Here is a 14285-nt window from a genome sequence, read left to right as displayed (position 1 = left end):
CTTTCTTACATTTTAGTTTAGCTTTCTAATGCCCACTTCCATCCTTGCCCCTTCTTCCTGTCCCCTTCCCCCTTATAAATTATTTCTGTTAATTTCTGATTTATCTTTCTAGTGTTTCTTTCTGAGAATATACATACATACACATGCACACACACACAGATTAAAGCTGGTACTATTTATACCATGCCCAACTGAATGCCTACTCTGTCTTCAAAAAAAAAAAAAAATCAATTTAGGGACACCTGGGTGGCTCAGTCGGTGAAGAGACTGACCCTTGATTTCGGCTCTGGTCATGATCTCAGGGTTGTGAGAACACGTCTGGATCCACACTAGGCATGGAGGCTGCTTAAGATTCTCTCTCTCCTCTCCCTCTGCCACCCACCCCCACCTTGTTCCTTGCCCTCATGCATGCACACACTCTCTTGCTCTCTTAAAAAAAAATCAATTTACCAAAAAAAATTAGAAAAAAAGAGCCTAATAAGAGGAGGACTGGGAGAAGCAAAACTCTTTTAGATGGTTGAAAACAGACACCTAAGAATTTTCCAACATTGCCTAAAACAGTTTTTAGTTTTTAAAAGTGTCTCAGCAATAATATTAGCACTTGGATATCAGAAGCAAAAATTGTGAATAAATTGGAAGCATCCCTGAAATAAAATAGAAATCAAGTATAATCCTAGTAAGAGCCAGGTGCCCTTGTGGCCAAGTCTGTGCACAGAGCCACAACTCAGGAAGCCTGCTACTATAATCGAAAGTAATGAAAGCTAAATTGTAATCGTTGCTCATACCCTTCAACAAATATCAGCAGGAACCTCATTCACAAGCCTCAGCAAATGTCTCGAATCCAAATTCTCTCCATATTCAGTCCATATTTTTTTCTCCCTCCCCTCCCTTTCTCCCTCTCCCCTAGCTCAGATCAACTCAGCTTCTGGTGCTAAGCCTTCCATGCTTTCTTCCCACTTCTTAGATCCTGTCTCCTCTACCTATCTCCTTACTCCTTCTAGAATCTGAGAGATTGAGCTGGCAAGGATTCCTCTTGCTTGGCAGGAGAGGGATGACTTTTCAGGAATACTTATGTGCTGAGAAAGCAATTCCTTGGCCACCCCACGTCAAGTCATCTTTGGTAAGAGTTGCAGTTTAGTGGAGAAACCCACCAGTCAGTCTCTGACGAGGAAAAAGAAATCACATCAATTATTTGAATAAGGAAACTTTGACGTAAAGGACTATTGCCTAATACTAATAGAAGGTGACTAACTACTACAAGGAGTAAGAGATGCTGGTTCAGCAGGAACCAGCTGCAATAAAAAGAAGCTTCTAGGGGCACCCGGATGGCTCAATGAGTTGAGTGACTGGGTCTTGGTTTCGGCTCAGGTCATGGCGTCAGGGTCCTAGGATTGAGTCACATTGGGCTTGGCGCTCAATGGGGAATCTGCTTAGGATTCTCTCCCTCTCCCTCTGCCCCTCTCCCCACTCACACACTCTCTCTCTCAGTAAATAAATAAATATTAAAAAAGAAGAAGAAGAAAAAGTAGAAGAAGCTTCCACTTTTAGGCTGAAGGAGCCTGGACAAAGGTCTTGGGAGACCCTCTTGAAAGAGGAAGTGGCTGCTGTAAGAACACCAGCCTGACAGGGTGAGGAGATGGCTAGAGCAGGCTAGAGCTGTCCCCGGAAGAGGTTCTCTAGTGTCAGAGGTCGTGGGCAGACTAAAGCTGCTGGAAAGTCACCGTAGGGAGAGCAAGGGGCTAGGGTGCTCCCAAAACTTGTCTGCTTGGGCTGGGGGGTTGCCATGTTGACTAAGAACAATGGAGGGAACTAGAACGAATAACAACTAGAAGGGAACTCTCTTTCTGTGGCTAGGTCCACGCAGTGTCACTCTGGTGCCTTATTGAAGAAACCTAACATTCTGCCAGTTGGCAAAGGAGAAATTTTATAAGGTCCAGCTCTGATAACACAAAGCTTTATAAAGAAGGTTGAACTTGGGACAGAAAGACAATAAACTGATAAAAGGCACAGGCCCTGGCCAGTCAGAGGGGATGCCGGCTATAAACAACCAGTATAGACCTACTGGTTCGTTTTAGTTGAGTACACGGAGTTGTGCAAAGAGGTTATATTTCTCTAGACTCTGTTTCAGCTTTCTGCTATATCCCTAGAGATTGCATGGTAGAAAAACCTGGAATACAGGATATAGCCTGTTCTCAAAAATCAGAAAGATCCAGGGGCACCTGGGTGGCTCAGTTGGTTAAGCCTCTGACTCTTGGTTTTGGCTCAGGTTGTGACCTCGGGGTCCTGGGTCAAACACTGCGTCAGGCTTGGCACTCAGTGCACAGTGTGCCTAAGATTCTCCCTCTCCCTCTGCCCTTCCCACTTGTGCTCTCTCTCTCTCCCTAAAATAAATAAATGAATCAGAAAGATCCAATACAAACAGGGCAGGCGATGGGGGAGCAAGGTATCCAAAGGATAATTTTTTTTAAAGATTTCACTCACTTATTTGATAGAGAGAGAGAGACAGAGAGAGAGGGAGAGAGCAAGCAAGCACAAGCAGGGGGAGCAGCAGAGGGTGAAGGAGAAGCAGGCTTTCTGCTGAGCAGCGAGCATGACTCGGGGCTTACAGGACCCTGGAATCATGACCTGAGCCAAAGGCAGACGCTTAACGGCTGAGCCACCCAGGCAACCCTCCAAAGGATAATTTTTTATTGCAGACATTTATAAAGTACCAATTATGAGCTAGACATTATACTTGATAATTTATATGCATTTTCTAATTTGGGGCTTATAACAGTCTTAGAAGGCTGGTGTTATTCCTGTCTTTTAGGTGAGAACACTGAACTTCGCAGAGGTTAGCTAAGTTAAGTCACACAGCTAATGTGGTGGAAAAGGGATGTGAGCTCAGGTCAGCTTAATCACCACCAAAGCCTATTTGAGCTATCTTTTCTTAGAGAGATGTGTTAAGCTGCTTTAGTTCTGTAAGTTGTTGCTTTATATATAGGAAGATAGCATACTTGTCAATGATTGTTGATATAGGTCTTATAACCAGCATCTAATGTCCTCCTTTGTCCCTTATGATCATTTTCTTTTTTTTTTTTTTCTTATGATCATTTTCAACTTAGATGCTATTTTACCCATTATTGAAATCATTATCCCACCTTTCCTTTGGCTTCCTTGTGGGTGTTTTTCCATTCCTTATTTTCAAGTTCTCCATATCCTTTCAGTGCAAAAAAAGGCCTCTGCAGACAACATATTACTGGATGGAGGGGAGGAGTATGTTTTGTTGTTATCATTTTAAAGTTCAATCTAAGAGTCTCTCACTTCTCATCTTTGATTCTAAGGTCTGTGCACTTTAGAATCACAACACACACTGTATGTCTGCTCAGAGAAAGCTGGCAGGTGGTTGGGAAGATTCATAAGCAAAGACAAAAATACCCAGACAGGAGACCAGTGGTCAGTATGCGGGTGCCACGCCCCACAAAGGAGGACCTCAGCTTTCCAAGAACTAGAATAATAAGCAGGAAAATGATGAAGCAGGAAAAAAAGAACCATGAGCCTCTTCTTAGAATAGGGGGTGCAGGTTGGGAGTCTGAGCATGGAGTCACAAGGAAATTTAGGGTTATCAGAACTAGAAACAAGCCAAATGAAGTAAATAAGATGAAAAGACGTGGTGTTTACAAATATTAATATATTTATGATTCCATATTCCAATATCATGTTGGCTTTTTTTTTTAGCAGATGTGCTAAATGACTTCTTCCAGCAATGCATCTTCCCAAAATTGCTTCCTTCTCTCAGTGTTTGTGTTTTTTTCCACCTCTGTTGTTCTAGTGGGTGTATTTCAAGGTAAATCAAATCCCTTTAAAACAACTGAAAATAGCTTCCAACACAATATAAATTTGGCAATTACTCTTTTCTGAAAGATTGAATTACTTAACCACCTTTCTCCTCCCAGTTCTCCTCCCTGTCATCAAAGGCACTCCTCTGCAAAAGGGAGTAAAGTCATCAAACACCATAGTTGGAGATCTATTCATCACGGAAAAAGAAGCAGAAAGATTGTCAATAGGACAGTCCCAAAGGGCCATCCATTTGACTCATTTATTATTTTCCTTTGATAGTCACCCAGATTATTCAAAGTCCCACAAATTGAAAGTTTGGAGTTCTATTGACTCTCACTTTGGTTCACTAACTATGGAAAAGTTGTCTTGCCTCCTTTGACCCCTGGATAAAATCCCTTGCATCCAGAGAGCACTTTCCAGGTATGAAACACCTCCACATCTGTCATATCTTGTGAGGCCTCCTACTGCTCACTAACCTGGAATTTTACAGGCCAAGAATGCAGAATGGGGTTAAAGGTTACAACTAGTCAGTGATGGAACTGGAACTCAAATCCGGTTTCTGACTTCAAGTTCAGTTCTCTTTTGACTTTTCATTGTTTCCTCCTCCCTTCAATGATCTTGTTCTCTATTCTACCTCAGCCACTGCCACGGTCAGACTTTAGACCTTGTCATTACTAATAACCTACTTATAGGTTATCAACTACCACCAATTTTTTTTTAAGATTTATTTATTTATTTGAGAGAGAGAGTGCACAAGTGGGAGGGGCAGAGGGAGAGGGAGAGAGAATCCCAAGCAGACTCCCCACTGAGCATGGAGCCCTACAACCAAGGGGCTCCATCTCTCGACCTTGAGATCACGACCAGAGCCAAAACCAAGAGTCAGTCACTTAACCAACTATATCACCCAGGTGTCCCACAACCACAACCAAATTTATTTTTCCAGCTCATTCCCTTTGACACTGACTCCAACATTTCTTTGATCCCACCAGGACATATAATCCATTAGTCTTGCCTCTTCACCCCATTTTCTTGCTTTCCAACATTCCCAGCTCAGGGTCTGCAGAATATCTTTGTCATCATCCCCTTTAGCTCCCTTGCCCCCATTTCCTTCCTGGGAAAATCTAATTTGCCATCAACTTGGCAACTGAATGTGGCCAAAGACACACACAAGCACACACACATACCATAAATTCATTATCAACCTCTGAGGCTTTCCTCCAATAAATAGCCTCCCTCTTCCCCATCAGGTTCTCAACAAGTCGAAAAATAATACAAAGTAAATGGCAAGGCCAAACATCGGCTTTATTGTGAATAAAGACCAGATTAGAGGATAGGTGTTAGGTCCTTTGATCAAGGTACCAAGTTCTAGTACCCACCCAGCTCCAGCAGCAGGAGAAGTAGCAGCACTGGACTAGTGCTCTACCCTTGATTATTATTGTAATCCAGCCACTCCTCACTATCTTTTTTTTTTTTAAAGATTTTATTTATTTACTTGACAGAGATCACAAGTAGGCAGAGAGGCAGGCAGAGAGAGAAGGGGAAGCAGGCTCCCCACTGAGCAGAGAGCCTGATGTGGGGCTCGATCCCAGGACCCTGAGATCATGACCCGAGCCGAAGGCAGAGCCTTAACCCAGTGAGCCACCCAGGTGCCCCCACTCCTCACTATCTTAATCACTACACTGGGTTCAGGCCACCATCGACTCTCCCCTGGAATCCTGCAGTAGTCTCCTAATTGTCTCCAGGCATCCACTCTCACCCCCACTCCTCTTTTCTCATCCAAAGAGCCAGAGTGAGCCTTTTAAATCAGTAGTTCTCAATCTTTGCTTGACACTAAAACCACCTGGGCAAGTTTTAAAAGTCTTGGCTACCCAATCCTCACCAATTAAATCAGAGTTGGGGCTGAGACCTCGCCCTTGTGATCTTGTAAAGCTTCCCAGGAGATCCACTAGGCCGCCAAGGTTGAAAACCAGCGCAGTCAGATGTGTCATTCTTCTGCTCTCACCACTCCCCACATGACTCCCCTCTTCACCCAGAATGAAAAGGCCTGCTGAGCTGCTCATGAGCTGACTTTCCTGGAACTCCCCAAGTTCACCTCCAGCACGACTGGCCTTCTCGCTAGTCCCCAAGCACGCTGAGAGAGCTCTTCCTGGGGGGATCTTTACACTTGCTGGTCTTCTCACTGTCTAGAGAGCCTTTCCTCAAGATAGCCACATCCCTCACTCCACTTCCTTCAGGTATCTGTTCAAACACCTCTTTATTAAGAGTCCTTTTGCAAGTGCTCAACTTAAAGAAACACACACACACTTGACCCCAGCGGTCTCAGTCTCCATGACTCTGCTTCATTCTTCCTCACGGCACTATTGTCTCTCACCCCCAGTGGAATGGAAGCTCCTTCAAGGCAGAGATTTCCCCTGGTTTGTTCACAGATACATTCCCAGCACCTAGAACAGTGCCTGACACAGCAGGGGAACTTAATAGCTGTGAATGAAGGAATGAGTGAGTGAGTGAACTTCTTTGCAAGATGTTGGCTGCACCACGCTCCCTTCTTCTTGCTGTAGGAAACTGAAAATGTTATCATCAACCAAGATATGTCTATCTGAGGATACCAGGTATGACTTTTGACTTGCTAAAGAAAAATAAGAGTAGATAGGAAAAAGAACCCCTTTCCTCTCTCTCCTTTTTATTTCCCCAGCCCTTCCAGCATCTCTGAAGCAGGACGAACTCTCAGCAAAATAACCTGAATTAAGCCTGAGCGTTCCCACTGGGGAGGTGCCCTGCCCAGTTTGGCTGGGAAGAGAAACGGTATGGCAGGGCGTCTGTGGACCAGTGCCATTGCAAGACACATCCTGCAGAACTTCTCTCCACATTGGAGGAAGCCATACAATCTCAGTCCAAAGCAAAATCAACAAAGGAAGAGGGGAGGACCAGAACCAGAAACCACAATGGGTCATCCTGTGCCTGTCATTACCAGAATAAGTAGGTTTCGGGTTTGCAAAGGGAGGGAGGCAGAGGCAGAATGAAAAGGAGGAAACTGATTTTTGTCTAACGCATTTATTTCTAAATACATTTTTCTTATAAATAAATGCTGAAGAAATCTAGGAAAATCTTAAAAGTAAAATAAAGCAAATGACACATTTTCACAATCCCACTACCTAGATTCAAATTTTTATGAGTTTCTTTATATCTCCTTCCTATGTAGTTTTTGTCACTCGTGTAAAAGAACATAATGGCTTCCCTTTCATTGGCCAAATTTCTGATCATTTCCATAGAATACCGCTCCAAAGTTTGCACCCAAACAGATGATAACTAAAAAAATTTTTATTCAAGTATAATTAACATACAGTGTTATATTAGTCTCAGGTATACACTATAATGATTAAATAATTCTCTACATTACACACTGGTCCTCATGGTAGGTGTATACTCTTTTATTTTTATTTTATTTTATTTATTTATTTGACAGACCGAGATCACAAGTGCAGAGAGGCAGGCAGAGAGAGAGAGGAAAGCAGGTTCCCTGCTGAGCAAAGAGCCTGTTGCGGGGCTGGATCCCAGGACCCTGAGATCATGATCTGAGCTGAATTGAAGACAGAGGCTTAACCCACTGAGCCACCCAGGCGCCCCAGTAAGTGTACTCTCAATCCCCTTCAGTTATCTCACACATTCCACCCACCCACTTCCCCTCTGGCAACCACCATTTTGTTCTCTATAGTTAAAAGTCTGGTTTTTTGTCTCTTTTTCTCTTTGTTCATTTGTTTTGTTTCTTAAATGATATGATATTGTCTTTCTTGGAGCGACTTACTTCATTTAGCTTTATATCCTTTAGACCTATCCATGTTCTTGCGAATGGCAAGATTTCATTCTTTCTTTATGGCAGCGTATTATTACATTGTTTATGCACACCACTTGGTCTTTATCCAGCCCACAATCGTTTTTAAGTCCCTTAGAGATGCATTGCCTAACAGCTTTCCAAAGAGGTTTGCTAATTTATGCTCCCTCCAGCACGCCATGAGAATACATACCTCACCGGGCTTCACCTGGCCTCACCTGACAAGTCCTGACCAAAATCACCGTGAAAACATTTCAATCATGACACGGTAGAAGATCCAGCCAACCCGCACTACCTTCTGACTTTCCAGAGAGGCAATGAAAAGGCAAGGGATAAAATCTGACGAATTAAGGTGCCCTCTCAGTCTTTTAAAAAAAAAAAAAAAAAAAAAAGTGCTGATCGTCCCCTGCCTTGGTCTTTTCTAACCCCGATTAACTGCCTCTCAGTTCTCTAATCAGATCCATGACCAATCAAATCCTTGCCCCCAGGGCTTCTCTTTCCCCCTAAAATCATCTTATGCTATCTCCGTCTTCTGTAATTTCCCTGCTTTCAGGACCTGGGAGTCACCGAGCTCAGAGCCCACTGCCCCGCCCACAGCAGCGTGGTCAACAGCTCTCACCTCCCGCCCCTCCCCCTCCTGGCTCGCACGCCTCCTTGCTCCTCTCCCTGCCATCTGGAGATTAGGAGTAAGTATGCCAGCATACCTCAAGGCTTTTCTTCTGTGGGGTGTGTATGCGTGTGCGTGTGTTTGAGGACTCAAAATACTTCAGAGATCACAGTGATGACGAAGGTGGGACGGTCACTGCTCTCTGCAGCGAGGCTGGCCTCGACTCAACATTCCAGTCACTGTGCTCAGCGACTGGATACGCTTGTCTTCTTAAGCCTCCCAGCTACCCTATGGGGTAGCCATTTACACCCTATTACACCCGTTTTACAGGTTAAGGAGACTTAGGGGAAGAGGTTTGATTGAGATCACTCAACCTGTGAAAGCAGAGCCATGACTAGAGTGCAGTCTCGTCCAGAGATGGATTTTTCCACCTTCCGTGTTGGGTTTTCAACGTAGCCACGTCAAGCATTCGCACTCTTTTCACTCGCCCATTCCTTTCGTAACGTAACAACAAGAATATCTTGAAATCAAATCTCTTTCCCTTCCAAGGGTTTCTCAGATCCTGGGGAATGGGGAATGCCGTCACCTCGGTATAGAGGGCTGCTAAAGGCTGCTCCGTCCATTGGTCCTGTCTTCTCATACTTTGACCAGGCGGCGGGTCACCCTAAACACGACTTCTTTCCCCTCTGCCCTGCCCCCTCATGACTCCACTACAGCCAGAGTTGAATACCGATCGCTTTGCTGAAGGCTTGGGAGGAGCAGGAGATTACAGAACAGAACAGGAGGGACTGAAATTGGCTGTTGCACTTGATTGTTGAGAAATCTGGCGATGAGACACCGCAGCGGGGTGTATTTCAGTGCAGGGGCTCTGGAGACCAAGTCCTGGCTCTACCACTGCAAGTTCCCAAAGGCGGGGCCGTCCTGCGAGCTTACCGTGGCCTCGGGTCTGATTGGTTAGAACTCATTCCCGCGTCTGTTCTGATTGGTCAGGTTCTGTTGCTGCCTCTTCTGAGTATTTGCTACCAACATCACGCAGGCGGTTAGAAGTTTGAATATCGCTCTCCTAATCGGTGTGTAAATTCCAGCCCGTTACTTAAGCATTTTTGTGCCTCAGTATCCTCATCTTTTTGCCAGAGACAAAAGATGGGATTGGGATAGGGGAAGCTACTTATCTCAGTGACTGGCATCTGAAGATAGCTAGAGGGGCGCCGGGGTGGCTCAGTCGTAAGGCATCTGTCTGCCTTAGGCTCAGGTCATAAGCCCAGGGTCCTGAGATCAAGCCTCGCGCAGGGCTCCCTGCTCCGCGGGAGGCATGCTTCTTCCTCTTTCACTCCCCCTGCTTGTGTTCCTGCTCTCGCTGTCTCTCTCTCTCTCTCTCTCTGTCAAATAAATAAATAAAATCTTATAAATAAATAAATAGCTAGAAAGAAGCTTAGAAAGTGAGAGAGCTCACATTGATACTGACGTAGACAATCATTCATAAAAACCCAACAGCTATGGAGTAGGACTGGGCCCTGGATGGTGCCATAAAAAAAAAAAAAAAAAAGAAAGAAAAGAAAAGAAAAGAAAAGAAAAGAAAAAACAACAAAAAAACAAAAACAAAAAAACCCTAAGCCATGTGACTGCTGACCATTGCAATTTTATGAGACTTGGACATATGTGCTATAAAAATTCCTTACAGTCTCTTTGCGGAAAAACAGCTTATTGTCATCTGCCCCGGGTGAGCAAGTATCAGATAAATGAGCTTCAGAGGGGTCTCTGGCTAAGATATGGGAAGATTTCCTGGGAAACTGTCAGAATTATGAAAAACTGCTGCTTTGAGGCTAAACTTGCACCCGAAGAAGAACTCAATAGATCTACCTACATAAAAATGTAAAAATTATTTTGTTTAAAAAAATCACAAAAAGACTAACCACAAACTAAAAATATATGTCACAACACATGGCAAAGAGTTTAATTTCTTTAATATATAGCCCATACTCATTAGCAACATTTGAAGGAGAGTCAGTGTGGTAGTATGGAGAAATCATTGTCTGTTGGACCTTAATTTTTTTTAAGGTTTTTATTTATTTATTTGACAGAGAGAGATCACAAGTAGGCAGAGAGGCAGGCAGAGAGAGATGGGGGACGCAGGCTCCCTGCTGAGCAGAGAGCCTGTCGCGGGGCTTGATCCCAAGACCCTGAGATCATGACTTGAGCCAAAGGCAGAGGCTTAACCCACTGAACCTCCCAGGTGCCCCGTTGGACCTTAATTTTAAAAAATGTTCAAAAACATATAAATAAAAATGACCAAAGAACATGAATAGATAAAACATAGAGAAATAAATATAAATCACTAAAAACCTTTTGGAAAAAAATATTTTCCGTCTTTGATAACTAACTAAATTTTAATTAAAAAATACTTTGCCTGTCAATCATTTATTTATATTCATTGTGTATTTGAAAATTGTAAGACAGTAGATCTTCCAAGTTCTCATCACAAGGAAAAAAGTTAGAGCTGTGTGAGGTGATGGATATTAACGACTCACTGTGGTGAACATTCTGCGTTATATACAAATATCAAATCATTACGTTGTACACCTGAAACTAATATGATATTGTATGTCAATTCTATCTCATAGAAAAATCATTTATTTGTTCATTGAACAATAAATTCTGAGCGCGCACTACATGAAGACACTATTCAGACCCTGGAGCTTCAGCAGCGAACAAAGCAAACACAAATCCCGCCATCTTGGAGATTGCAGGCCTAGTGTGGCAGACAGACCAAAATAAACAAACAAATAAATAAAATACACGGTATGTATAGTATGTTAGGTGGTTGTAAGTGCTAAAAAGGAGAGCAGCGCCAGGGAGTGGAGGGCCTTAGGATGGGGAGTGGGGAGAGCTCTTTAAGACAGGGTGGCCGGGGATGAGTAAGTGGCTGAAAGGGAGGAAGGAGGTATCTGGGGAAAGGGCTCCTCCACAGAGATGCCAGAAAGCACAAAGACCCTGAGGCAAAATGTGATTGCTTGTGTGCAAGGAACAGCAGGAAAGTTAAGTGGCTAGAAGAGAATGAGCAAGGGAGACAGTGCTAAGAGTAAGATTCGAGGAAGGGAATGAGGCTCAGGCGGTACAGGGCACTGTGAGAACTTTAGCTCTCTCTTGGAAGAAAATGGGAAGCCAGGCAGGGGTTGGGGAGAGAATGATGCAATCTGATATGTCTGTTCGCTAGCGCTGCCATTACAAAATACCACAGACTAAGGGGCTTACAAGACAGAAATGTCTTTTCTCACAGTTCTGGAGGCCAGAGGTGTAAGATCAGGCTGTGCGTCGGCTCGGTTTTTCCCTGAGGCCTCTCTCCTTGGTTTGCAGATGGCCGTCTTCCTGCGTCCTCACATAACCTATCCTCTGTGTGGGCACATTCGTAGTGTTTCTCTCCATATCCAAGTCTCCTCTTCTTTTAAGGACACCAATCAGATTGGGTTAGGGCCCACCCTAATTTTCATTTCAGTTTAGTCCCTTCTGGAAAGACTTTATCCCCAAACAGTTAAATTCTGAGGTGCTGGGGGTTAGAACATACAAATTCGGGGGTGGGGGGGTTTACCCAATTCAACCCATAATGACTGATTTACATTTTAACAGCATCACTCTCACTGCTGGATTGAGAATAATTCTAAAGGTAGGAGCCAGGAGAGCATTTAGGAGGTTATCACAACAATCCAGAGAAGAGATAACAGGGTCATACTAATGGACATGGTGCAAAAGGATTGGATTTTGACCATTTTGAAGATGGATGGAGCTGACTGGATTGACTGATGGATTGGATTCTGGATGGGAGAAGAAAGACAGGAGTCAAGGATAACGCCAAGGTTTTTAGCTTGAACAACCAGGAAAAGGGAGTTCCTGGTTATTGATGGGAAAAAAAGGTACAGGTGTGAGTAGAGGGGGTGGGGGGGTGTTAGCAGAATCTCTATATGGTATTTAGACATTTAAGCTTGAAATACCCATTAGACATCCAAGTAGAGAGGTATGAAAGTAGTGGGATCCATGAGTCTAATGTTCAGGGGAAAGATCAAAGTGCCCATAAACATTTTTGGAGTTAATAATTTTATTTTATTTTATTTTATTTTATATTTTTAAATTTATTTGACAGAGAGAGAGTGTGTGCAATCAGGGAAAGTGGGGGGAGGGAGAAGCAGGCTTCCCACTGAGCAAGGAGTCTGATGCGGGGCTCCATCTGAGGACCCTGAGATCATGACCTGAGCTGAAGGCAGACGCTTAACTGACTGAGCCACCCAGGTGCCCCAGGTTAATAATTTTTTTGAAGACTTTGTTTATTTGAGGGCACCTGGGTGGCTCAGTCGGTTAAGCGTTGCCTTTGGCTCAGGTTGTGATCCAGGGTCCTGGTATCGAGTCCTGCGTCAGGATCCCTGCTCAGCAGGGAACCTACTTCTTATTTCCCCAGCTCCTGCACTATCTCTTGCTATCTCTGTCTCAAATAAAAATAAATAAAATCTTTAAAAAATTATTTATTTATTTGAGAGAGAGAGTGTGTATGTATGGGGAAGGGGAGGGACAGAGGGAAAAGCAGACTCCCTGCTGAACAGGGAGCCCAATGTAGGACTTGATCCCAAGACCCTGGGATCTCGACTGGAGCCAAAGGCAGATGCTCAATGGAGTGAGACACCCAGGCGCCCCTGTAGTTAATAATTTTTAAACACTTGAGACTTACGTGAGGTCACCAAGAAAGTGAGTGTCGACAGAAAACTGTAAATTTATCATTGTCCGTGGGCATGCAATGAAATGGACATTCAGATACACTGTTGATGGGCATACCAACTGACCCAGCAAGCCACACAAGCACCTTGGCAGTATGTACCCAGTATGTATCTTAAAAATAGTTTTGGTCGGTGTTCATCCTTCCTTTGACCACCCAGCATCTGAACCGCCTTCCTAATAAAATAGAATGTACTTCCCACCACCAAAGTCAAACTTGCCAGATACTTCCTCTCCTGGTCTCCCTCATGGCCCATGGTTGAGGCTTCCCCTATCAGATATACCAGCCCAGACTTGGAACAAGTGCTGCTAATGAATGAAGGTGAGAACTTGACCGACCACCTGCTGGCAAACATGGCAGCAACGGAAGTTGGTTCTGGGGCCTGTGTCCACTGTCCAAGCTCTGCGACAGCCATGCCACAAGGGGCAGAGTGGGCACCCTGCAGTAACAGCCATGTTGAACTTCTGTGTCAACCCCTGTGTTACAATCCGAGGCCTTGGTCCCAGCTGGGAACTCTGAGCCTGGTTCTCTTGTCCCAGAGACTCTGTGTATTGATTCACTGGTCTCTCAATAAAGCAAAATTACTTAAGGGAGTTAGTGGGGGGGAGGGGGGGCAAAAATGTGTGGAATATATCAATAGATACAAACTTCCAGTTATAAAATAATTAAGCCATGGGGCTGTAATGTTGAGCACGGGGAATATAGTCAATAATACTGTATTAACTTTGTGTGGTGACAGATGGTAACTAGCCTTATTGTGGTGATCAATTTGCAACGTATACCAATGTCAAGTCATTATGCTGTATATAGGAAACTAACAGAGTATTGTAAGTCAATCATGCATCGATGAGAAAAGTGAAATTATTTTTTTAAGTAAAAATTATTTAATTAATTAATTCTGCATAAATGAATCAGAGTTGGGTTTTGGGCTACAGCTAAGAGTTCTGATACTAGAGCCATATATATATATTTTAAAATCAGGTCTTTTGTGTGGTCATTCTACCCCAAGAATCTATAATAAAGCTGTAGAAAATTCCAACTACTGTTGTACTTAGTACCTTTTAATGTACCAAGCATATGACTTTTCCCACAGGAACGTAAGTGACATGAGATAAGGTTGTCCATTTTGTCCACTGCTATATCCACACGTAGGAGGCAGATTCTAAGATGTCCCCCAATGACCCCACCCTCTGGTATTCTGCCCTTGGTAATCCCATCCCTTGAGTGTGGGCTGGATTTGTTGACTTGCTTCTAACAAGTAGAAGACAGCA

Source organism: Martes martes (assembly GCF_963455335.1).
Source record: "Martes martes genome assembly, chromosome: 2".
Classification (NCBI taxonomy): Eukaryota; Metazoa; Chordata; class Mammalia; order Carnivora; family Mustelidae; genus Martes; species Martes martes.
The sequence above is the reverse complement of the archived record's forward strand: the minus strand, read 5'-3'. Positions refer to the sequence as shown.